This window comes from Crocodylus siamensis, chromosome 2, assembly GCF_052110815.1.
Source record: "Crocodylus siamensis isolate JL-2025a chromosome 2, ASM5211081v1, whole genome shotgun sequence".
Classification (NCBI taxonomy): Eukaryota; Metazoa; Chordata; order Crocodylia; family Crocodylidae; genus Crocodylus; species Crocodylus siamensis.
Genome location: NC_143396.1, coordinates 225935034 through 225961951, shown reverse-complemented (window position 1 = coordinate 225961951; position 26918 = coordinate 225935034). Strand labels below are relative to the sequence as shown.

General features: G+C 43.1%; 1 protein-coding gene across 1 annotated transcript in view; it reads left to right on the top strand.

The window, feature by feature from the left end:
• The window catches only part of COX16 (cytochrome c oxidase assembly factor COX16), an 81449-nt gene that overhangs the window by 28756 nt on the left and 25775 nt on the right, over positions 1-26918 (top strand). The gene's annotated exons all lie outside the window — the stretch shown is intronic.

Below are 26918 nucleotides of genomic sequence, written 5' to 3'. Positions count from 1 at the left end.
CCTGTGGCTTGGAGCCTGGCCGGCAGCTAAAGGATGGCTCCAGCTGGCCAGGCTCCGGTTTTGGGCAGCTCATGGTTCCCCCATGTGCTGCTCTCTTTTTTTTTTTTTGTTTGTGCAGGTTTTTTTGACCTCGGGATCTCCTGGGGTCAACCCATCACCACCACCTTGCATCACAGAGAACAGCTGAATGTGCAGTATGTGGTGCCACCGACATGTCAGCGGTGCCACATACAGCACATCTCTGCTCATCTGCATGCGGCTCATAAGGGCATCCTTCTTCTTCCACCTTAAAACTTAAAATCTCTCAACTCGGAAGCAGCTAGCTCTGGAGTGATATATGGGACCTTTAAGCACTAATACTCTAGTTCTAATTCTGAACAGGTTGTAGTGATTGAGTATGCTCAAGTGCAATTGCCATCTTTTAATATTAGGTAGCCAGTATGAGATGACCTATAAGAAGCACCTACACACATACTGCTGCAAGTGGTGGTGGTGATTAAAAGAAAATGTACCACACAGTTAAAGTTGTCCTGAATCAGTGCCTCGGTTTAGTCCATGGATGTATTCGTTGGTGCTGCTGGGTGAGATTCTGTGCTGTACTCTTCAGAGAGATAAAAGGAGGAGTTTAAATAGCTAAAGTAGCTCCATGTTTGTGTCTTTTTCATCCTGGGATTGTTCTTGGGGCTGATGAGACTCATGCTGTAATGTAGACGAACATAGGGGCAGTTCTCGGGATGCAGCACTGTTCAGAATCTCTGCAGCATTGTGGGGCATACATTTGCCTCCAGCCCCATCCTCGGTATGCCCCCCAAGGCTTACACAGGGTTCTTGGAAGGTGGCCTTAGACCTGCCTTCCACATTTTCATCAAGGAATCTTTCTGGCCTGGGCTACTTGGGGTCCCTCGACACCACTCTAGCCCTTTAACCAAACATAAAGAGATCATAGGAAGACTGAAAAACTCATCTGCTGTGTTTATTTCATTCTTCATCCAGAGTCTGACATTTGGCTTATGTGTTGTCTTGTCTCTCTTCTTTCCATAAATTGCATTGAAACTTCCTAACTGCTTAACCCTGGGCTAACATAGATTGTATGACTAACTGCATGTTTTGGATTGTGTTAATATATACATAATAACTGTGTACTTAGATAGCTACCATGTGCAGGGTCCTGTATTGTTTTCCAACTCTACAAAGGCATGTAGTAATCATCATTTTTAAAATTGTCTCAATAAAGCTCTGAATGAGTTGTGTGGCCCAGAGAACAGGAGAGTGGTATACTTGTTTGTGAACAACCCTTTAACTAGACAGTGGTATAAGATGGCTCAGACAGAAAGCTTGCACACAGAAGACTTGTTTCATGAGATCAGAGATTCTAAGAGGGGGCAACTTGCTTCAGCTGAAGTCTGTATTACTTAAAGCAGCTGCATCTTTTAGCATTTTTTTCCGGTATAATTTTATGTAGAAATAGACAATAGTTAAACAGAACAATATAGTCTCTGCAGAGGGCTACAGACATAGACATTGTACTGGTTATAGACTGAACAGAACAGTGTTCTCCAGCAGTTTTTGTTTTTATGTCCATACAAATAGCTGTAAGAAACATTTTAGCTTAAATTAAGGCAGGGGCAAGAGATGAGAATTTATTTTAAACAATGAAAAGGAAACAATCCTGTTTTAGATAGAACACAAATTCTAAGCAAAGAACATTACATTTACATAATACAAAGCCTATTGAAAAGCCTGATGATCTATTTCATTTGTCAGGCATTAATGTATTTTGTATTGAAGCAGAATATGCTGTTGTTTTTATAGAGCCTACTTCTAGCACAAATCTTGATCAGAAGAACAAGGATAGGCACTCTTTTTGGTGGATGAGTGACTATCTACATATAGAAATAAATACAATAATTAGGATTTTTGTATTTTGGAATTATAATAAATTCCACCACTTTCAAATGAAGATCTCAGAACACTAGCAAAACATTTCAAATGATTTGAGTGTCAAAGTCTTTCTGTCACATTGGTCAGCATTATTTTACAGATTGGCAAATCGAAGGTGAGATCTTTGAAATTATTTTTTTCAGGTTTAGGCAGGGATTGAGAAAGAGTTGGGAATACAATCTAAGGCCCCCATTCTGCCCATCTTCAGCATGAAGGTGCATGTGGCCAGTGTACACTAAATGAGATGGGAGCATTGCCTAAAAGAGGGGTGCTCAACTCCTGGCCTGTGGGCCAGATCTCGCCCCCAGCAATGTCATCCAACCTGTGGAGCTCCCCACAGGTCCCAAAATTTGGTGGCAGGGGTGTGCAAGCATTGTTCCCCTACTGCCAGGTTTCTGGACCTGTGGGGAGCCTTGGGCCCTGCTGATCCCAGCATGCAGGGGCAGCCTGGACTGCTAGGGCCTAATTCTGGCATATGGAGCTGAGATAGGGTAGCACCATGTCCTCCCAGCATGTGGGGTTAGGAGGGGGCCCCAGAGTCCAATCTCAGCATGCAGAATCAGGGGGTGGCACCACGCCCTCCCTGTATATGGATCTGAGGGGAGATGGGTCCCAGAGCTTGAATTTCTATGTGTGGGGACAGGAGGAGGAGATTTCATAGACATTCAGGCCAGAAGGGACCCTTAGAGGATCATTGAGTCCAGCCCCCTGACCAGGGGCAGGAAGTCAGCAGGGATCATAGGATCCCAGCAAGATAAACATCTAAAAGTGTCTTGAAGGCGTTCAAAGTGCGTGGTTGAAACCGATCCTAATCCCAACAAGTGGAGCCAGCCAAGGCTGCGGAGGTCCTGATTTTGGTGTGTGGGGCTCAGTCTTCTCTGTAGACTGGCCCTATGGTACTCATTTGGGCTATGGGACCAACAGCTTGAGCACCACTGGGCTAGTAAGATCTGCAGTTTCTCTGTCCCTTTCCTTTGGGATGCATTCAAAATGGGGAAGCTACAATCTGTTCCATTTTGTGAGCTGCAAGCAACTTTAAATTATCTGGAACTCAAGTACTTAGATTATTCACATTCATTGAGTACATTGAAAAGTCCAGTCTATTTACCTGTTTGATGCTGGTTTTTGGGGTGTTTTTTGGTTTGTTTGTTTTTTTTGGGGGGGAGGGGCTTACTGAGGGCTATATTTAGAGGGCCTTAATCGTGGAAACAGCTTTTGTTTTGGTCTAAATAGAAATTGAGCAAGGACCTTAGTATTTAACCTCCAGGAAAAAAAAATCTCAGTCAGTGCAAGTCAGTTTTGCAATAAAAGCCTAAATATCAGAGCATTAAACAGAACTCTGTTGGGTTCCTAATTGTTTCATTTTCTGAGAAGGTTCATTGCAAAGGAAAATACCTTATAGGAAAAATAAATGTGCTTATACAAATAACCTGTAGCATTTAATGAGAATGAAACAAACAGCTTTGCTTAGAAAATATTGTAAAAATTGATAGATTTTATAGACTTCTTACACTTTTTTTTAATGTAAGCTGTAGAAATACAGGTTCCTGCTGTAGAATTCTGACAATTAGGTTTAAATTTAAAAATGTAGACAAATATTATCCTATAAAATTTCTGAAATCTTTTCCATAAGGACAGGGTTTTGAATTGAGAACTATATCATCATTTGTAGCCAGCCAAACCATAGCAAATACTTGCCTTTTCTGAAGATCAGACACAAGGTATCTTTCTGGAGTGTCCGATTGGCTTCTATTTCCTGCAGCGTGCAACGAGTGGGGGATGAAGTGATGAGCTATACTGCTGGAAGTCTTCAGCTCTTGTGGGAGTGTTAGTGCTTTGAATACATCAGCAGACTCTTCTGACCCACTGAATACTGTCTTCAACTCTGAAGGAAGTTTAATCTAGTTCTGTTTGGGTGAATGAATGATCACAAAGCAAGAGAGGTGGAATGGGTAAGGCTAAACAAGCAAAAATATGTAAGGCAAACCAAATCCTGAAGGCTATGGACAGTTATTGAGAAATAAGAATCTCTGAGTTTTTATGGCAGGAAGCAAAGCACCAGAGGTGCCGCCTGCAAGTATTTACCTACTGAGACACATATCCCCAAATTATTGTTACCGTACTCGCCCTTTCAGCATTTATAAAATAAGTAGTTCCTAATCTCTGCTTTGTACAGTGCAAAGTGTGTGCAAACTAGGTATAAAATGCTACCAGATGAGAAGTATATTGTTTAGTGTTTTAGATCTTTTATAGGTGTAAACAAATACCCAACTGACCGTGAAGGATCAAACTGCAATATTCACTTAACAAGTGTAAGCCTATTCTGTTATATGATACCCACCCTCAGTTGCCCTGCATTAAAGTGTGTGGCCTCAGTGTAGAACTCTGGAGATTAAAATCCAAATGGTGTACAGTGAATACAAATTAAGGCTTGACCTCTTCTTTTAGGACTTAATCTTTTGTGAGTATTAAAACTGCAAACCTAGAAAGATTACAAAGGGACACAACAAAAGCCTGTTCCCAGTATAGTGCAGCGACAGTGAAGTTGAGAAGGAAGCCATTAGTAAGTGAGCTTAGAGAGTAAACCCTCTTTTACACAGTGGAAGCAGATTGCTGTAATAAATTGCTGTAGGGGAATGTCAGGGATCTGAACCTACCAGCAAACCTTTGCAAACAGCGGAGTGATATTCAGCTGCTTGTGAGAGACAGCTTGTAGGCTTCTCCAGTGAATTAGTGTAGCTGTGGCCAACCAATTCTCATGTATTTATTGTGTGTGTCTTAGTAATTGGTATCTTAAAACTCCCTCTCATAATCATTTAATTAATATGAGGATTGCCTTTCCTAAAAGATCACAGTGCTATCCCTTATCATGAGCTGAAGAAAAGCTGGAAAATGTGGTGAATGAAGATTGTTTTGAAGACCTTATGTTCTGTATCGTCCTTCCAGAGCAAAGCAGATTAGGAAAAAAAAAAAAGATTAAAGAAATCAAAAGGCAGATACAAGGGCCTTATATTTCTTATAATATAAAATCGTATGTTTTTTTACCTGAGCTTATGTGGGGTTGGGTTTTTTCTTGACACAGCTGTGATATTTGTGTCTTTGGAGTTAGTGGTATTGCAATGTGTCTACCTTCAAAGTATATTTTAAGAAGGACATTTTGTGACCAAATGCTTGTCCAACAGATCTCTAAACTGTACGTTTGGTCCAATAAAAGATATAACAGAAAGACCTTTTGTCTCTAACATAGACATGGTCAATTTTAGGGCTTCAGTATGTTGTTATGGGTCCCTGGTATTGACCTTTAAGTTGGTTGTTGACACACAGCCGCCATTCCCATCCTATTCCTGCCCCACTCCCTCCCCCAGCCTGGCAGAATTTCAGTAACTTTCACTGATTTCAATAGAGTTTACTGGTATCTTGTTCATAAAACACTGGGTTCCTGGCCTCTGTTCTCAGCTCTGCCTCAGAGCTCTTTTATGAAATTATGTAGGCAGACAAAGTTCTTTGGGTAAATGTGATATCTTTTATTAAACCAACTAAATAGTCGGAAAAAAATAGTTCTTTGCAAACTTTTTTGAAAATTTATTTTATTTTTAAATTGAAAAAAAAAATTTTTTTTATTTTAATGTTATGAAATTACTTAATTCTGGGAGTCTCTATTTCCGTATCTGTAAAATGGAGTTAATAATGTTCTCTGACCTCATACTGGGGATTGGAGACTATTTAAATTAATTAACTTGTCTTTTTATTTGGAATGTTGGTGTAGCCGTGTTGGTCTAAGGACATAGGCAGACAAGGGTCTTTGGGCAGGTGTGATATCTTTTATTGGAGTAACTAAACATTTGGAAAAATTGTTTGTTGCAAGCTTTCGGGCACAAACTCTTCACCTATACCTGAAAAGGGGCATTTGTGCCCAAAAGCTTGCAAAGAACAATTTTTCCAAATGTTTAGTTAGTTTAATAAAAGATATCACATCTACCCAAAGAACTTTATCTTTTTATTTGGACGGCATTATTTTAGTGCAGGGCAAAATGCGGCCTGGGGGCCGGATGTGGCCCGCCAGGCCATTCTATCTCGCCCATGGGGCCCCTAAAAATTTAGAAAATTAATATTTATCTGCCCCTGGCTGCCTGTCATGTGGCCCTCAATGGCTTGCCAAAACTCAGTAAGTGGCCCTCTGCCCGAAATAATTGCCCGCTCCTGTTTTAGTTCAAATTATTTAAAAGAGAAATTGCCCTAGTGATCTCCATCCAAGTGGTGATTTGGGTTAGAAAGAGGAAGATCAGGAAAAAAATGTCAGCATGACACTGTCCAGTCCCTTCAACTTTGTAGATCAGGACTAGAGTTTAATCTAAATTTCTCTTAGATGTAAAATGTATTCAATCTCACATGCTTTAAAGGAAAAACTGAAGTGGGGAAAGTTTTGCTTCATAAGCTGCTGTTTGCTAATTATTCTGTACTGATTACCCATACAAAGTGTGACCTTCAAAGCCTCATCAGTTGCTTCACTTATGGCTGCCAAGAGTTTGGTCTTATAATCAGCATCAAGAAGACCAATATTATAAGCCAGAACATTGATTCATCACTAACAATCACAACAAGTGAAAATGTACTGGATATTGTAAATAAATTTATGTATCTTGGCTCCCTTGTTAGCAAGTATGTCACTTGAGGCTGAACTGAATACTCATGCTGGCAAAGCATCAGGTGTCATGAGCATGATGAGCAAATGAGTGTGGAACAACAAACTGACTGGTAAGACCATGGTCAAAGTATATCATGCTTGTGCCATCAATCCCCTTTTGTATGGCAGTGGACCACACAATTACCTGAGAAAAGCACCTCAACCGCTGCCATTTATGCTGTCTAGGAATTTCCTGGCAGAAACTCTATGCTGTGGTCTTTGAATGTGCTAACCTTCCCAGCATCCAGTCTCTTCTCAGTCAGCTTTGACTTGGTCATATGCAGAGAATGCAGTGGCTAGATACCCTAGGATGTCTTGTATAGGAGCTCCATAGGAGGAAGGCCATGTGGGCCTCCTTATCTCCATTTCAGGGATGTTTGCAAGAGGGTGAATATTGAACAAAATGACTGGGAGAAGATTGTTGAGGATGAGAGCTCTTGGAAACAGTCTATTATGCATAGAATGAAAGTTTTTAAAGGAAAGAAGAGCCCAACAGGTAGAGAAAAGAATAAACTACAGGAAGAACCCTGCACCACATTCAGGACTGTTCGATATAAATTTGACATGTGATAAGTGTGGAAGGGACTGTCATTCAACAGTTCAGCTCTACAGCCTCACTCGCAAATGTTTATAAACTGGTGCCTCACTCAGTGCAAATCTGTTGTCTCACAAGACAGACAGATACCTGTTGTCTCTTAGGGGAGCCCAGGATTCCAATCTAACATTTTCTCATTATCTTGCACAAATCACCCAAATGCCAACAGTGCCTTCCCAATTGGGTATGTGTACACTGCAGTCCAACAGCAGTTCTTGAAACACAGGTACTGCAGTGTAGACATGGCACTATAAAGTTAGGTAAATACCCCAGAGGTTAACTGATGTTGGGTGTTGTATTGGCATGGATATACTTCTTTCAGTACTTGAGCCAAGATGTTCAAGTCTATCTCAAATATGTCTTCAAATATTGCAGTCACATCTTGGACTGCACCCTGGCCACCCTTACATTCTATTGCAAGCTTTAGCTACTAGTTACTGTTTTTGCCATAGGTAGCCATACATATCTTCTGGATTCTCTCAATGGAGAAGTAGCATTCCCAGAAATGCATAGTGCTGAATAGGGCTGTGTGAAACTTCGCTGGCTGTTTTGTTTCAATGCTGTTTCGACTTGTTTTGAGCTTGAGGCTGTTTCGTTTCAACGCTGTTTCGACTCCTTTTGAGCTTGAGACAGTGAAACCGAAACAAAATGAAGGGCTTCAAAACAGCCTCAAAACAAAACAAGGCCAGTCTAAATGTTTTGAATTTCAAAGCAGCTGGCAGGGGAGAGCCAGGGCTGTGCTCTGAGCAGCCCTGCAGCTCCATGTGGCTCAGCCCCGTGGGAAGTGTAGCTGTGGCTATCCCTACCTTCTGGGATCAGCTCTGGTGTGCAGCCTGGGACAAATCAGCTCGAGTGCAGACCAGACACCACCCCGATCCCAAGGTGTGGTGGGTCCCCACACAAGCTGATTTTCCCTGAGCCAGTTGGAGGAGGGCGCGGTGTCTGGGGCAAATCAGCTCGTGCGGGGACCTGCCACTACCCCGATCCTGGGGCAGGCTGTATCCCCACACAAACTAATTTGCCCCAGGCCTGCCTGCCGTTGGCTCCAGGTGGCAGCACCAGCCTCCTGTGATCTGGGTGGCAGATCAGGGCATGAACCCCCGGGAGAAGTCCGGCACAGCTCCCACAACCCTCCTGGGGGGTGCAGGCGAGCCTCTGATCTGCCTATCGGATGACAGGAGGCCGGTGCTGTTGGCTGGGCGTAGCCCATGCCGGAAAGATCGGTGCTGCCTTTGGCCCCAGCCATCCGGCAGCAGATCAGAGGCTCACCTGCACCCCCAGGAAGGCTGTGAGGGCTATGCTGGACTGCTCTTGGAGGTGCAGGTCCTGATCTGCCTCTCAGATCACAGGAGACTGGTGCTTCTGCCTGGGGCCAGTGGCACCACCGATCTTCCTGGCGCTGGCTACAGGTGAAACATCAAAACAGCATCGAAACAGCCAAAGAGTTTCGACAAAACGAAATGAACAGTGCTTTCAAAATGAAATGAATCTTGAAATGAAACACTGTTCTGTCAAAACGGATGTCAAAGCACAATGATGCTGTTTCACACAGCCTTAGTGCTGCATATAAGTTAGTGTTTCATGTTTACTTTTTGGAAAAGTATGTGCATTTCCTACATATTCTTTTGTAATGCCTCCATAATTTTATTGGCTTTTCTATAAAGAAAATATGGAAATAAAGATAAGATATCACATTTCTAATTACAGATTCTCAACAATGCCGCATAAAACATTCCTCCCCCCTCCCACCCAGTTGTGGAGTTTTAGAATGTCAGCAAGTTATTGAGGTGTGAAATATGTTAGAGTGCATCAGTGTTTTGTAAACATTTAGGTTTTTCTGCCGACAGGAGGATTCCTAGCTGTAGTGCTAGCTATAACTAACTTTCTCCATGCCATCTTTGCTTGTTTGCTTGCTTTCAGAACTTCAGGTGTGTTAGAAAAGGCACGTTGCACATTTTTATGTGAAATGAAATTACAGAAGGTACAAGAATCTGGCTGCAGATGTTTCTCATCTACACATTTAGTAACCTAATGAATTATATTATCGTACCAATGGGTTATGACAAATTTATACAATTGGACTAGCTCATTGGATGATAATAGTATGTGGGAACTTTTTGTCTTTTAGATCAGTGATTGAAAACTGCTATAAATTTGTTGTTGCTCTTCCCAATGGATAGATATCCACATCTTAGAAACCACATCATATTGTGGGCAAATCTTGTGTGGCCAACATCTTGAATGATTCCCTTGCCTCTAGGAGTTTTATGTACTACAGGGTGTAAGTGGATGTTTAGTATTGATTGTTGAAGTTCACATTCTATAACTTGATTCTTTGAAGCTATTGACCTTATACACTTCTTCCATTCCTGCTTTATTTTTCCCTTCCCTTGCAGTCAGTAGTCTTCTGGGTTCTGTGGCCCCTCTCTGGCTCCCAGGGGTCTAGGTCTACCTTCTGGAGTTTACAGAGGCCATACTTCTTCACCAATGTAGATTCATTAAAATTAAATAGGATAATATTTTCACATTCCCCATGCATAGCTCTAATAACACAATCATAACAAAGATTCAGTTAGCGCTTGACTAAATCTACACTTTATTGATATATTCAGTGTTACTGAACATTCAATATTCTTTTGAGGGAACAATCAGCAAACTACTGTTGATGAAAAATAGAGAGATAGAAGTAGAGAAGCTCTTTGAATTAATCCATTATCTGTTGTTTTCTTCTCTCAAGCACATTGAGATTTTAGAAGGGAATTTTGCATTCTTGTCCATCCCATAATTTTATAGTAGGTAATTTAAAAGGATTCTCTGCATTTTTGTTTGAATTAAACTCCTTTGTGTGCAAGTGTATGTTTTTAAGGAAGATATCTGCTTTTTAAATTTGTCAGCAAGGGAACATAGAGTCACTGAAATGTCTGTCACTGAAATTTGAAGAATAATTAAGTCTTCTCATCTAGGCAAGCTTTATGTATTTAATTGGTTTTCAGCAAGCTAATCACAGTAAAGCTGTGTGGCAGGGGATTGATGATGATTACTGTTCTTTTTTTTTTTCTTCTCCTTAAGCAGGTCAGGTTAGCCTGAGTCTCAAGTCTAATGAAGACAAACTTTAGCTAATTTCCTTCTGTAAGTTGATTTTCAGAGACTAAATTCATTAATGAGCTTGGCTCCAAGTCATCCAAAAATTGAAAAAAAATGTTGTTTGGTGCTTTAAAAGGCTTGTGAGAAGCATAAATTTATGAGTGCTATAAAAAACCCAAAGCTTTGTCAGACATTCATTTGGATTTAATGAGAGAAGCATTTTACTGGATTAAAACAGACTTTGTTTTTGAGCATTACATGGCCTGTTTGGTAAAAGATTTTAAGTAGAGGGATACAAAGTACAAAAGTCTTGATCGTAATGGGAGGGAACCTGGTGCCCTTAAACTATCTGAGCTTCTATTGGCAGAAGGAGATTGGACCCCATTACCTCATTTTGACCATGAGTCTAAATCTTGCAAATTAGTCATTTTAGGCTTCCAACCTGGTATGGGATGAAAGGAGGTTTTTTGGTAGGCTGTATGTTAGTACTACCGGGTGTTTAAACATTAGCTGTTATGATTCGGTTCTATCTAAAAAAGACTGTGTGGATGGAAAGCTTTATTTACTCCCTCCCTCTTCTTTAAGGAGTCTGGGGCCCAGCTACTAATGCTGGAGTGACATTTTTCCACTGGGTCCTGCTGCTACTGCAACCTCCAACCCATTTTCCTTGCTTTTAGTGGCCTCAAATGGCAAACTCACTTTCTCTCTGGATACTTCTTTCATAAATTTTCCATGCTATGAGCGTAGCAGATTATAGGTCAGCCAAGGCAGTGTCCTACAAGTTGTAGTACATTAACTCCCCCAAATACCATTTGTTCCTCACTCTTCCTCCCCCCCCAACGCCCCCGAAACCATGCTGGTGGGGATAGGATTCAGGGACTCTTTGGGAAGCCAGCACTCTTTTTCTGCTACAAAAGGGAGTTTTGGTGTCAAGTGTATGTGGACTCATTGGCCATTGCCCCCATGAAGTAGGTACAGGGGCTGAGGCACTACAGGACAGTTTGGACAAAGGATTTTGTTTTCTTTCTGTTCTTGTGGTATTTGTGTGTGCCAAGCTTGACTACTAATGGATGCTGCAGTGGAAGTATTTTTCTTGCAGGGGCATGTGCATATAAGTGGAAAAGAACACCAGTGAAGAGAGGAAAATATGAGTCAGAACCACCTGGTCAGGTCTATTAAAACTGGAATGAAACTTTGATACATAAATGAAAAGACTAAAGTTTCTTATCAATACCTAAAATAGATGCAGTCATTCTGGACCATAGCCCTGTAATTAAACGGGTATATGATAATCCTGCAGGTGTGTGTGTGTGTGTATATATAAAAAATATATATATATATATATAAAAAAAAATTGATTGTAATGTGGGCTAGAGTTAAGGGGGTTGAGTAAACCTTAACTTGGCCATATGTTGTTTTCGCAGGTATGAAAGGAAACATTAACATTTTAAGGCTGTGCCAATGTATTTTTTGTCATTTAATTTAGAATATGTTGTTAATCATTTTGCATATGACTGAAGGTCCTACATAACAATCTTCAGGCTTGTCCTAATAATGCCCTTCATTGATTCTCTCTCTCATATTTACGATGAGTCTAGGGCTTGCCTTCATAAAACATCTGTGCAAGTTCTGCTGTAAGTAGAGGTTATTACACATAATGACAATTTTTCTTCCATCTTCCATGCATAGTTGTCAGAGAGCTTTATCAATATTGTTGGATGAAATATTGTAAGCCCTTGTAAGATACAGAAGTATTCTCTCTTCAGATAGGAAACAGCCCCAGAATAAATACAGGCTTTGTGGCTAGAGCCAGAAGGACTTAGGTACGTCATTTCCACCCAAATCTAAAATTGCAATCCTAAAGTTTAGTAGCTAACTAATCTCAAACAAAGTTAAGTTTTGTATCCTTGATTAAATTGTATACGATATGAGCAGTCATACCTGGTTGCTTGTAATCATGATATATTTCCAAAATTACTAGTATTTTCCCATTGCATTTGAAATGAACCACTAGCATGCAGTTTACCTCCAAATAAACTTTTGCCCAAGCATAATGGAATATTCAGTAACATTTTATTTGGCCTCCCTCAAGCACTTCTTGTTCTTAGTCTGTCCTCACACACTGGAACCTTCACCAGAATACCTCATTTGGCCGACCAGTGACAACAGCAGCAGATACCAGAAAGTAGCCCTCAGTGTTCAAAAGTATAAGGGCTCTAAATAGAGAGCTAGTGTACCAATCTCTAGAGTGTCAACTGTTTTTAAGAGTGATTGGTGTCTTATTGACCTTTCCTGACTGCTCCTTGTTCCTTGGGGGTTGGAATGGCTCTCAAGTAGACTGGGTTCTCATTTGGGTTCTGTGGTTGGCTGAAATACTGCAGAAATATGAAAAAGCAGAACTGAAAGTCATTGAAAACATAATGGCAAATGAGAGGTGAAAACAGAATGGTCTGTCTTCAAGTATCTGTCAGTATACCAGGCATTTACAGCTTCACTGATGATTCAGTAGGTGACACGTTCCCCCTGAGGTCCATGTTGAACCACTGCCCTGGCATGAGATGTCAGGCAATGCTAAATTGCTTCTTTTTGATAAGATGTAAAAATGTTACTTCTCTTTCATGATATTAAAGAGTCTTGAAGCTGATTTTTTGGTGGCTGGTGCAGTGTCACATCTCACCTCCCTAGTAAGTGGCCTGGAGAGGCTGAAACACTGTGGAACATGTCTTCTCTTTTCATTGAGGGTGGATGGTGGTGATGGGGTGGAGCCCCTAGCAGCAACTCTTTCTACCATATCCTTCCACTTTTAATCCCCAAGAGGGTGAAGAGGATTCAGAATGCCCCATAGATATTTAAGGCTTTTGAGTGAAGTCCTTTTTTGGTTCAAAACTCCCACTGAATTCAAGAGAAGTTAGTTAGGAATATTGGGATTTTGTGCTTGCAGGTAATGTGGTGGCAAGCATAGGGAGGATCAGCTCCCAGCAGGGCTCTTCTGTTGTGTTGTAATATTGTGTGCTGTAATATTACCATTTTTTAAAATACTGTAAGCATGATATTTGTTTCTTTGTATTATTTTCCTTTCATTCTTATATACATCAGTTTAAAAAACAAAACAAAACTGCACAATCCAAGCATGATCCAATTAATCAGAATACCTACTGGTAATATGTGGAGAAGTTGGAATTTTTACTATGTGAATTTAAATTATTTAACTCTAATCTGTTCCTTTTAGATAGATCCACTATTCCCATCAGATTGTTTTAGATATTCATAATATAAACATTATTTTAATTTAAAAAATAGTATTCAAAATACAGGCATAACTTTGGTAAGGGAATTATACTTCAATTTAAAAAGCACAAAGGACTATAAAAATGCAACATTTCATGAATTAACTAATTAGGTTCCACATTAACTAATTAGGTGTCATAACAGGTTTGTAATATAGAAACACTTTGAAGACAGAAAGCTTTATGTTAATACTAAGTATTGGAAAAATGGTGATTTTTTTTTTTCTGTTACTGAAAAACTTCACTAGATGTCAGTATAGAAGCCATTTTTACATAGACATTGTGCAGTTAACTTGGTAGATTGTGAGTTTTCTTATTTTTATAACAGGAGAAAAGTGAGCACCTTTTACAAAATGTCTAATTCTTGAAACACATACTAATTTAGGAAGGCAGAATTATAACTGGATTTTTTTTTGGCAAATTAATTGATTTTAAAAAAATACAGTTTTGAGCCAAATGGAGCCATTTATTGAATTCAGATTGAATTTAGCATATGTTCACAATTCAAAGAAAATTCAGAGTACTGGCAACCCTCGCTTAGCGCTCTTAATTGGTTCTGGAAAAACTGACCACTAAGCGAAACAGCGTTAGCGAAACCCATTTTTCCATAGAATTTAATGTAAAAAAATATAATTGTTTCCTGCGTTCCTGCCACCCCTGGCAAGGCACTGTCGGGCTCTGCCAGGGAAGGCATCGACTCCTCCTGGCCTCATTGTTCCACCAGCACGATGGCCCCTGCCAGCCCGCACCCGCTGGCCACCAGTGCACCTGTACGCTGCCTCAGCTGCCCCACCTGCAGGGCCTGAGTTGGGGAACCACCCGCCCAGGGATTAACAGTGAGTAGCAGGGCTCTGGCAGGTGAATGCGTGACCAGAGCAGAATGGGTCACGGACTACAACCTGGGGACGGAGGTGCTCCGCAGACTGGGCTCCACTGTGGCCTGGGGCGGAGGACACTGAACACGTATCCTTGAGCATTGGCTTGCATTGGCCCAGGCTCTGAACTCCTGCCAGCCCTGGCCCTGGGCACCAGCCCAGGCCCCATGCTTACGCCCCCAGCCTCCCCTTCTTGCCGCCACTGTCACTCCTCCCCGCCTGCCGGTTGCTCCAGCACCACATGCCAGAGCAGACAACGGGCTCCTGCCACCCTGCCCTGGGCCCCACTGGCCCAGGCTCCATGCTTACACTGCCCTGTCCGCTGTTTCTCCCCGCCACTTCTCTCCGCCTGCTACAGCACCATGTGCAGGAGTGGACCCTGGGCTCCTGCTACCCCACCCTCGGCCCTGCCGACTGCCACTCACCACTTCACTCGATGCCACCGCTGTTTCTCCCCATCCTGCTGCGCTGAGCATTATAACAAAACTGCTGAGCACTAAGTGAAACCAGGTAGGTATTTTTAATGAGTGCTACAGCAAAACTGCAGTAAGCGAAACCACATTCATCAGCCTGTAGGCAATATTTCTTCAGTGTTTACAGGACATTTTTATTTGCTTTGTTTTATTTCAATTTAAAAAGGTATACCAATAGAACTGTATGTTTCAGGTCTCCCTTTTTTAAAAATCTTTTTTGGTTTGGCTGAGAGAACTGGAAAATTTTTATAATGTTAACTTTGCATCAAACTAAAACTGTTTTTTAAAATGTAATATGTTGGTTCAGCCAGCAAACTGAACATTGCTCTAGCAACTATTTTTGTTATGTGTTTCAGCGTGTCACAGAAAATTACTATTTTAAGGTATCTATTCTTTGAAAACAAAATAACTTCCTTTTTAAGGAAGTTAAAATTTCCTGGTTCAGAAAACTGAATAATAAGAATTTTTTTAAAGTTTTTTTTAAACTTTCTGGGACTGTTTTTACCAGTGTTAATTAGAAAAGTCTTTAGGTTTCTCTCCCTTGGCACAAGGAGACAATTCTGCCACAGCTCTGTATAGGAACAAAGAGGCTAGGGACAGACATTACACGTAAACTGAATTAAGTAATCAGAAACTGGTTTAAACCTGTAACAGAACAGATGTTCAGTGCACATAAACCAGTTTCAAAATGGCTGAAACCATGGCTGAAACCAGTTTGAGATAAACCGGGTTGAATGTAGTATCATACTTAACTGATTTGACTCAAGCCAGTTTATGCAATGTCTGTCCCAGACCCCTTGCTGGTTTAAAATAAACCAGACATCCCCAGCATCCCGGCATGCTTTGTGGGCTGGGCAGGGCTCTCTGCTCCACAGCAGGGCTGGCCCCTCCCCTCTGCATTGAATGGAGCTCCAAAGACTGTGGGCTGCTTCCCTCCTCCCCTCACCACTCCCTGGTAAACATGAATCCCCCCCTCTTCCCTCTGCCTTGATGAGGAGGTGCCTATGTATTAGCTAGCAGACCACATGCTGGCTACAGTCCGTGCTGAATCAACAGGTAGAATCAACAAGTAGCTGGTAATTTCCCTTTGTTGTTTTCTTAATTGGGTGATAATTCCCTGCTGGGCTAATCAGAGCTCCTGTGGAGCCCGACCACACCCTCTCAGCTCCCTGCTGTGGAAGGAAAGGAGGGATGTCTTCCTGGCTTCTATCCTGGGCCATTGCGGGCTTTTACCTGTAGTTCTGGGATGTCTGTCTGGTTACAGAACTGATTAACCTAGTCAGGTTAGATTAACCTGCACATCTTGAATCAGTTCAGGCTCAGGCTTTTTGAAAGTCTGTCCCTAGCCAGGGAGTGAAAAGCTGACGTGTAGTCCATATGTAGTTATTCACTTCTTCCTGGAACTCCATCTAGGGGGGTGAGGTTGCTGCACACACCTTTCCAGATTCAGCTGACCCCATTCTTAAGAAAACATAGGAGTCTTTGCCCTCAGATCAACTCCTAGGCCTCAGGAAGAGTTAAGCAGGGGGAAAGTGTGCAGACATTCAGTCTCCCAGGAGAAACTCTCCCAGAGGGGATTTAACCCTGGTTGTTCCCATGTTATTTTTCTCTTGGAGGGGCCACTTTTGCTCTGGGAGAAAAGGCATGAACCTCTGTACACTTCTGTTTTCTACTGGGAGAATGGCAATTCTCTGGGTAGAAACTGAATATCTGTACTTGGCCTGAGCAGTGTTTGCACTCTGTACTCACCCTGGACTTGCACTGTATGCTTTAGTAGTAGCCAGGAACTAAAATACATATTTTACCATTAAATCTTGTAAAATTCTGCAAAATTATTTTGGACGAATGGCACCCAAAGGACTCTCTGTTTCCTGTTGCTTCCAATCTTTTCTGCATCAAATGTGTTCATTTTACAGACAACAAGATATTTTTCTCCATTAGAAATAATTTTGCTGCTGATGTACAAGAAGAAACGGAATTTTAGTTTGCTTTTATTTGCATTTACTCTGCAGCTTTTAACAGGAGTACAGACTTTAACATTTTGTCATTAATAGTTAGATATGACTCTGAACAGATAGTTTTGCATTCAGTTTTCAAAGTGGAACTGGACGTTATGTAGGTTGTTCTCCAGTCAAATGTTCTAGCAGTGTTAACCACATACCAGCATGATGGGCAGATTAGAAATGTATAGAAAACAATCCTGCAATTGTCAGACACAAAATTCACAGGAAAAATAGGTAAAAGAATTTTTAAAGAGGTTTGTTTAGATCAACAGGGAGTGACTGCAAATAAAACTGATATGGCAAGGTTGGTATTTAAGGACATAAAATCTTTTAGAACGAAACATCAATGAACTTTTCATAAATTATACCCACTTTGAGAAGAGAGGGAGAGAAAAGAGGAAGTTTTAAAACACTGCCTTAGATACTGTTTCTCTTTTCTGACCTGATACCCTGTGGGCTTGTAGTATAAATACTGTACTTCAGGCTATTTAAGTAGTTTGTAAAAGGATAGGTACAGCATAATAAAAAGGCTTTACTTAAGAAATTGCCTTTTAGTATTAAGGTGCTTATTTTGTTCCACTCCTATCTCACCCTCCTCACTGCTTTTATCATACCCGAGTCAGCAAATTCTGCAGCAGCAGAGTTCCAGAGTAAACTCCTTGCTATAGTTGAACAGCAGTCCACTTTTTGGCCCCAAGTAAACCACATGTTTCAGCTTATACTTTCTCTATATTGAAATAATCTGAAAGAACTCCAGGTCTCTTACCAAAAGAGGCAGGCTGAGCAACTTGTGCTTTTCTCAAGATGTTTAACACCACAATCTTGAGAAAATGTGATGCACATGGCCCGTTCTGTCTACCCCAGTGAGGTAATACACTGTCTGCAAGGGAGACAAGTGAATTTGAAGGGGCAAAAATGCAGGGAAAAGAGCCCAGAAATGCACAGCAAGTTGCTTCTTCTGTATCACTGAAAATACCATAAGAACAAGATATAGTAAAGCTCATGGAGTTTTGGCTTTGAAATATCGTTTCGGAGAGCTTGGTCCTCTTAAGTCTGATCTGGGAAATAGGGATTATATTTTAGGAAAAGTAACTAAATCACTAGTTTTAGGACAGAAACACCTTCTGCCAAACTTCTGGAAATGTTTGTTGAAAAGAAAGGTTTGCAAACCGTAGTTTTGAAGTACAGATATTTGAACAGTGCTTGCCAATCTCTGGGTGCAAAATGAACTAGTTTACCAGGCTGAGGTCTGGTCTAGATTATGGCTATTTGTGTTAAAGGAGCTGGTTACAGCATAGTAATCATCTGACATAGTTTCATTTTGTGGTACTGGTGGGACTTTAGCCTTACCCCCAAACTGTACTAAAGTCTAGTCTATCCCTGGACCCTTGACTTAAAATAGTACCTCTCAGATAAATTGCTACAGTTATTCCTAGAAGAGAGCACTGCTTCTATGAAAGTATGTTCTGAAAACCACAGTTCCAGGCCTGTGTTTATTGTTGATGACTGGGATGCTACTCTGAAAATTAGAAGGGAAAAAAGTCTCCCTCCTTTTTAAATGATAAATAGGACTGAGCTGCCAGTTTGCTTTGGATTCCTGCATCCAGTATGAAAAGATTTTGGAAAGCTATTTAGGTCATAGCTCTTGGGGAAAATTTAGTGGATTCACAAATTTCAGTCATCTGTCTAGGGCTATGTTATTTATTACGCCTGCGCGAAGCAGCTAGTATTTGCTTCGGATTCGGCTGATTCAGGGGACAGTGATTCGATTTGGTGATTTGAATCACTGTCCTGAATCGATTCAGCCAAATCTGATTCGGACGCCGCCATATCGGCTGAATTTCTGAATCAGACCCATCCCCCGCCCAACCCCAGCTCCCGGCTCTTTGGGGAAAAAAAGGCCTGGCATGCACCAGTTGCTGCCATGCGGGGGGGGGGGGTGATCCCCGGTGCCCCACGTCATCCCCGTCCACTTTCTGGGGTGGACAGGGCTGTCAGCCCCCCCCCATGACAGCCCTGTCTGCCCCAGCTCCTTGTTCTTCAAAAAAAAGAAAAAAAAAGTACAGATTCACTGGATGCTGCCAGGCAGTGGAGTGATCTCTGGTGCCCTGCGCTGCATGGGGGGCTCTGCCACAAGCCCCCAGAAGCTCCAAGGCCACTGCAAAAGCCACTGGGCCTTTTTTTTTTTTTTTGAAGAGCCAGGAGCTGGGGCAGGCGGGGCAGCCATGGGACAGGCTGGGAGAGCGGGCGGGGTTCAGGAGGCGCTCAGGGAGGCTGGGGGAGCAGGCAGGGAATGGGGCCTGGCAGGGGTTCCCCCATGGTCATCCCCCCCACCCCCTACTTACCAGCATGGAGTCAAGGTCTAGCTCCCTGCAGCAGCCAGCGGGGACTGCCCGAATCTCTGAAGTTCTCTGAATCTTTTCTGAATCGATTTGGACCTTTTAATTGGTCTCCTGATATGTTTCGGGTTCGGCTGCCGAATCGAGCCGAATCTCCTGCGAATTGAATCAGCACCCGAAGCTTCACACAGCCCTATTATGTATTACTAGACCAAAATGAGCCACTATGGTCACTGATGAATAACATAAAATTGTCAGCAAGGGAGTGTTTTTTGTGGCAGCAGATTTAGGTTTGTACCTATGCCAAACAGTTTGGTGTCACAAACAAAAATTTCCCTTGATATGAAAGTATGTAAAGAAGCCAGTTGTCTTAGTGGCAGCATGTTGCTGGCATCCCTGGGCTGACAGGGGCTGCAAGCAAAGAAATGGTCCACATTGTCCTTGAATGACAACCTTTTACCACCACTAAAATCCTGGCTGTTAGAAGGGGATTTATCAGCTTGCTCCATTTGCAACAGCCAAGCAAAAACTTGAAGCTAGATTGTGGAGACCAAATTTTTATGTGTATTTGGATACAAAAAGATGCAGATAACTGCTTACTGAGATTTTTCAAACACACTCTCAGTGATTTTTAAGCATTTTTGAACTCTTTCTTCCTTAGACACCTAAATGCCCTTGAAACATTTTCCCAGAATTGCTGCTAGGAGATTTGGGAAAATAAACTTGAAAAAAAAATGAAACGATAGGGAAGGAAGTGGTATTCCAGATAAATATGTTGCTCTTAAGTATCGCATCTTTCAGTATTTTTTGTACTTAAATAGTTGGAATGAGCCTGTGCCATTCCTGGCAAATAATGTTCATAATTTGAACAGGTCTTATCTGTGAACAGACATTTTAAAATAAATTTATCCCAAAAGAAATAACGTACAACTTCTTGAAAAAGGGGCGTGTGCACTAACAAGATTCAGACTATACGCAGCCATTTTTGGAGCCTCTCAGATAATCATATCTAAAGTTCACCATTTTCTCAGTAAGGTCTTTAACATGTAGTTAAGGCTACAGACAAAGAAAAGATATACAAGCAAAAATAATTATATCTTTAAATACTGTATTTAGGGTCAGAGCCTGCACTTTACAGGATCTTAAAGAAACTCTTTGAGGATTTGCCCAGCTTGAAAGAATCCTCCTTTAAAGTAGGCATAGTTGATTTTTCAGAGTACCCCGTCGTTCATTGATAGAATCCTTGTCTGCCACACCGGAGACCTGGGTTCAATTCCCAGATGCTTATATAAATACAGCCATGGGGACACCAAATGTCTGGACTCAGTCACACCTTTGGATTTTGTCTCGGTAACCTAAAGCAGGGATGGAAGTTCTGGGCAGCCTCCACTCCTCAAAAAAATCCAAAAAAATCCCTCCTGCCTAGGCATATGCATTGAAGGCCTGGGGAACCTCTCATGCATACATGATCCAGAAGGTTGCCAAAAACAAACTAAAGTTGATTTTCCTCTCAACCATCCCACCTAAGCAATAGTGCATGGGATATGTCTGTGGTGTTTCTGCCTTCTGACAATCCCTAAGTGGCAGAACAGCCCTTTGGAACCTGTTATCCCAGCTACTGTAATCAGAGCAGCCTCCCAAAAAGTTTGCTGGACAATCCTGGGATGAAGAGAGCAAAAGTGGCATAAAACCACCTTGGTGCATATGGCTTTTCTCAGCCAGGTGCTGAAAGGATGGAGCCAAGGACCTAACCCAGTTATTCTTAACCAGGGTGCCACAGCACTTAAGCGCCTTGAGATCCTGCCAAATTTGCCATGGGACACCATGTACCATTGGCACTGTTAGGTGTGCAAACATGGTTCACAAGATAAACTTAGAGATTTCAAATAGGAATCTGTAGCATTACAAACTTTCTGAGCTGTGGTCTGCCTGAGTTCGTTGCAATGGAAGAATTGCTCTGTTATTTTTCCATAATCAGAAAATGAATAAAAACAAAGAGCTGACTTTTCCAAAGGGTGCCTTGAGTCTCATAAGGGTAAGAACCACTGACCTACTCTTAGTTTATTTCATTAATTCCATATCAGATTTGCCCAGTCTGGAAACAAAATATACAGAATAGAACAGAAAATCACTTCCTTGACCAGCAAGCTGAGTTCTCTTAATACAACCCCATATGCTATTTGTCCGTTTTTCAGCAAGAGCACACTGCTGATTCATTTTCTTTTTATACTCCACTATAACCCCTATGTCCATCTCTGCAATTCTGCAGCCTAGCCAGTTGTTCTTCAGTCTATATTTGTGCATTTGTTCCATACCAAGAGAGTAGCAAACTGAGAAGAACTTCCTCCATAGTTGACTTCTCTACTGCCTGTAGCACAATGTTATGCCTAACACACTCCAGAAAGGTTGGACTGCCTATATGCTCTTGCATTACATTCTGAGCAGATGCCGTAGTTATTAAAGCCCTACATCAGCAAGTCCTTTGATGCAGATATTTCAGTTTATTGCTTGAAGAAAAATCTCATCCACTTCCTGCCTTGGTTTGGTGGTCTATAGCCAAATGTTGATCCCCAGGATGCATCTCTTCCTGCGTGGGTTTTTACCCTGGACTGGAAGGATTAACAGAAACTTGATCTGAGCCCCTGTCCCCTTCACCTTTGTACCCAGAGCCATTTAGTCACTTTTGATCCACCCAGGGTCACCCCTGTCAGTATAGTTAATGTTCACATGGGTTAGCAACATAAGGGCACTAGTCAGAGGGCTGAGCGAGTCTTGGCAACCCTTCCAAAACATCTTGGACTTGGGCTCCTGGCAGGTAGCAGACCTCCTGAGGCAACAGGTCCAGCCAGTAGATGGATGCTTCTGTGCCCTGCAGAAGAAAGACACCAAAGACACCAACAACTATCGCTATCTTGGTGGCAGCAGTCTCAGTCCTCTTAACTGTGGAGAGGCATGACTTGTCCTCTTTTACCAAAGGAGTAGGTTCTTTTTCTGAAGCCCTACTTCTCTTACTTTTTAACAGCTTCTCTGGCTGGCTCTCTGGCACAGACTTGGAGGTTTTCTTGCATATCATAGTAACTAAGTTGTCATGTTCATGGGTGCTTTTCAGCCTAGTCACCTCCTTGTGCAGCTTCCTTACCTGGTGCCTAAGAGAATCTATCAGAAGGCACCCCTCATACCTTCAACACTGTCCCTCCTAGCTGCCTTTGGCAGGAATGTGCAGGCCATATTCCCCACAAAGCCAAGCCAGAACCTGGGTGGAGTTTTGTAGGTCAGTGAGCTCCTCCAAACTACAGAGGTACAGGAAGAGGAGGAGCTGGAAGTGATGCCGTTGGTGTTTTGACTTCCAGCTGTTTCACTGCTGGATCCTAGAAATACCTCCTTTTCTCCTTACCTGAGGTTGCTAAGCAAGCTCACAGTGACGAAGTGCTAAAATGCAGCTGGGGCAAACCACCTGCAAACTCTCCCAGCGCCACTCACATCTTGTGTCAGTCAGATTTGGTCATCTTAGCCTTTCTGCCCAGGCAAGCAGTCTCCTTGTTCACACCACTATCAGCTGCATGGGCGACTGGTGTCTCCTGAGTCTTGGGGGGCACCAGCAGCTGGTTGCCAACTGGGGGCAGGGGACGTACTGCAGCAGCTGATCGCTGACCCTGCCAGCAGCAAAACCAGAAGTGCTGCCAGTGCTTCTCTTAGCGCCCGCACTCCCCGGCTCTGGCGCCAGCCTCGGGGGGGAGACAAGGGGTGGTACTGGCAGTTCTGCAGCCTAGCAGCAAGGGCACCACTTCTCTCAGTGCCCCCACCCCCCAGCTGGCGAGCCAGTCTCAGGGGGGCACGTGCCCCCCTCCGCCTCCTCTCTATGCGTTGCCACTTGATTCAACTACTAGGCTCAACAGCTGGGAACAATTCATTGCTCGCTGCTCCAAAATGGTGATCAAACTGAACTCAGACCATAAGGTCAAAACCAAGCAGGCACATCACTCACTAGCACTCACAAATCTCTCTCACAGAAAACAAAACCTTTTGCTTCTCTCCCAAGCCAGGAGTCTGTTCAAACTCCCCTGTTAACTGGCCTGTTGCTTGGATCCTGGTGTTGTTCTGTTCTTGTTTCTTGTATGCAGTCTCTCACAACATTTGAGTATGGCTGTTATGCCATTGATAATTGTACCAACTGCTGTACTAATGCTATGTGAACCTTCACTAGAGCAAAAATATGATCACTGTTTTTTCCCCTTCCTTTCTGTAATGTTGCAAGGTGAGGTATTGATGCTTGGTGTTATGGGATAGAAGTTTTGTAAAAGACTTCTTCCTTTGCCTGCTGTATTTGTTCTGAGAGGAACCTAGTTTAACTTTTCTGACTGGATCTTATGCTGAAACCCAAAGTCTTGCCACCTTAGGTTAACATGGACAGAATTGCTGAAGTCAAGTATACCTCAATTTTTTTGGGTTAGGTAAGCATGTAGAAGACTAAAAAGGAAAAAAGAGAATATTTACTTTATTGGCATTGTTGGGACATCTTGCCGAGATTAAAGCATTTGAAAGCCTGGATTCCTCTATCTCCCATGCATAGAGCTGCCAAGTGTCATGAGCTCTTCAGAAGCTGCACGCAGTCTGCGCTTAAACAGCATCTAGCCAACCACCCCTGTCATTTACTGAATAAAATTTGTTGTTTCTAGTAAAGAAGCATTTTTGTGCACCTGTCAGTGTGAATTAACAAAATAATATCTGCTTGAGCAATTTCAACTGGCTTCTTCAACAGCCCAGGCTCATTTTGGTCATCAGTGCTGTATAGAGCTTAGTTACTTAGAAATGTGCAGGACTTCTGCGTCTCAGGCTTGGATGCGCCTCTCCCCTCCCTTCTCCTTACAGCAGTGGAGGGGAATTAATACACAGGGAAGTGGGCTGAGGACAGAAGGGCCTGGAGGGGAGAAGGAGGAGCAGTAGCAACAGCAGCTCCACTGCATGTTTCCCCTGAGCTCACACAAGCTTAGCCATGTGAACACCATGCAGTGGGTAGGCATCCTAGAAATTAGTAGACTAAATCTTGAAAAAAGGGGGATATAGAAATGTTTTTCTTTTAACTGTTGAAACAAAAATAAACTTATATTTATGTTCCACCTGTGGCAAAATAAAAATGTTGATTTACTTGCATAGTATTCAGTGCCATGTTATCTGAGTGCTTTCCAATTACAGGAAGGAGCAACAAAGCAAGCAGATTGCCCCTCTCCTCCATCTGGAGGAGAAGCTAGAAAAATAGCAGTTTATTTCTCCTTTCAGTACTATATACAGACATTGTAGAATGCTATTGTGAGAATGCTAGACCTCCTGCCTAATTTGTTGCTCTGCTTTCTGCTCCCTGCCCTATTCTCCTTGCCCAATCTGTTGCTGTTTTCTGCTTTCTGCCCTGAACTCCCTGCCTGATCTGTTCTGTTTCTGCTTCCTGCCCTATCCGTCATTATGTTCCCTGCTCCCTCCCCAGCCTTCTGCGTGACACACACAGAGGCTACTCATGCTACTTGTGGCATGTGTGCTGCAGGTTGGCCATCCCATTCTAGTGTAACTCAGCTGTCATTGGAGGACATGGTCATTATAGGCATGTGTAGATGAAACAGGAGCCCTATGTTGAAGCAGTGGGTTTTAAAAAACACCACTTCAGTTTAGGGCTGATTAAACCCCCGTGTCATGCACACACCCCGCTGACTTACCTGCCTGTCTGGTGGGGAGGAGAGGATGAGCTGCTGGCAGGTGAAGTGGTCCCTGGTGCTTTCCTGTGTGGCAGAAGTGGACCACCTGCTGGTGGCACCTGCCCTCAGGCACCTGGCTCGGGTCGTCCTGGAGGGAAGCGCGTGGCCCCCACGCAGCTCAGGCAGGCAGGCAAGCTCCGGGGATGGGGGGTGGAATCAGGCTCACTGCTTTTCTTGGGTAAAGCCTGCTTTCCTGGGCTGCTGTCAGGCTGCCTGTAGGGCTTGCTGCAGAACCACAGAGCTGCACAGAGTCCGGTGCTTTGATCTGTGGGGGAGGAGTTTTAGTTTGCTGCGCCCCAAGTAATTTCAGGTGCGTTGTGCCCCCAAATTTCCTACAGCGACTGGAATTAATGTGCAGTACGCCGCCGAGGCATGCAAACACCGACCACCATTAAAGTGGTGCAGAAATATTTAACCCACTTCAAAGTGTCATGCATGCACGCCCCTTGTTTTGTATACACATGGCCTATGTCTCTGATAGCTAAGGCAAATACCACTGAAAACTTTGAATGTCAGGACACAGCCCTTGAATTTCACTCTGATAAGGAACCAATTCAAAAAATGATGCTAGGCAGATTGAGCTGCTGCATTTTGTACCACTTTACACTTTTTCTTTTTTTTAGGCTTGGTCTAATACCCAGCTGTAATGAGCTGCAGTCTTAGGCTAGGGACAGACATTAAAAAAGCTGGAGCCTGAACTTATTTAATTTTTGTGGGTTAGTCTAACCTGCGTAGATTGAACCAATTTGCCAGTGAACAGACATTTGCTTTTGACTCTGGAAATACAGTGGCTCAGGCCAGAAGCCAGGAGGCACTAGAGCAGCCCTTGGCTGCAGGGCCTGGAGAGCGTGGCCCTAGTGCAGCAGTAGCCTGGAGTGAACTGGCCAGGGAGGGGGTTTAATTCCCCCCTCCCTGTCCCACCAGAACGAACATGAGCCAGGGTCTGTCTGGTGCTCCGCCCTTACTGCTGCAGTGGCAGGAGCAAGGACACAGCTAGAGGCTGGTTGGCACAGCCCCCTTAGGCAAATGGGGCAGAAAAGGGTTTATTTCCCCCTTCCCTCTGGCATCTGATGAAGGAGGCAGGGAGGGGACTTATTCCGCCACTTGTCCCATGCAGGGAGCAATCAGCGGAGGCAGCAGTCGGGGCTAGCAGACCCCGGCTGCAGTCCCCTGGGGGCAGAGGAGAGAATAAGCCTCCTCATTGCCCCCTTCACCTCAGGGGGGCCATGTCAGCCAGCACCTGGCCATGCCTCTGCCCCTACCCCTGCCCCTGCCCCTGCCTCTGCAGCAGTGAGTCTGGCTTGGGAGCAGAGAGACAGGGCTAGCCCAGCCCAGCCAAGGGCTGCAGAACATGCTGGGATGCTAGGGGACTCTGGTTTAACTTAAACCAGGAAGGGGTCTGGGACAGACATTCATAATTTGAGTCAAATCAGTTCAGGCTGATACTACATTCAACCAGGTTTATCTCAAATCGGTTTCAGCCATTTTGAAACTGGTTTATGTGCAGTGAACTTATGGTATGTTACAGGTTTAAACCAGTTTCTGCTCACTTAAACCAGTTTATGTATAACTTCTGTCCCTAGCCTTAAGGTCACAAATAACCATGTTTCTGTGGTTAGCGCTGTCTCTGAGAGGAAGGGAACCATTCTTGTGGTCATTTACAGGTGGTAACAGGTATTTTTCACAGCACTGGCTCTCTGAACACCTTTAGGAATTGAGATGTGCAGGGGACTGTGCCCTGCAGGTTGTACACTGACCTTATAATCAAAGGGATTTATGCAAAGGGAATATTATTGAAAACAGAAGTTCCTCAGAGTACTTTCCTCCTCTTGTGTGTGCCACTTCTGTCACTCCTGGGTTAAGTATTAGCCAGCTGCACTTCATCCAAGTATT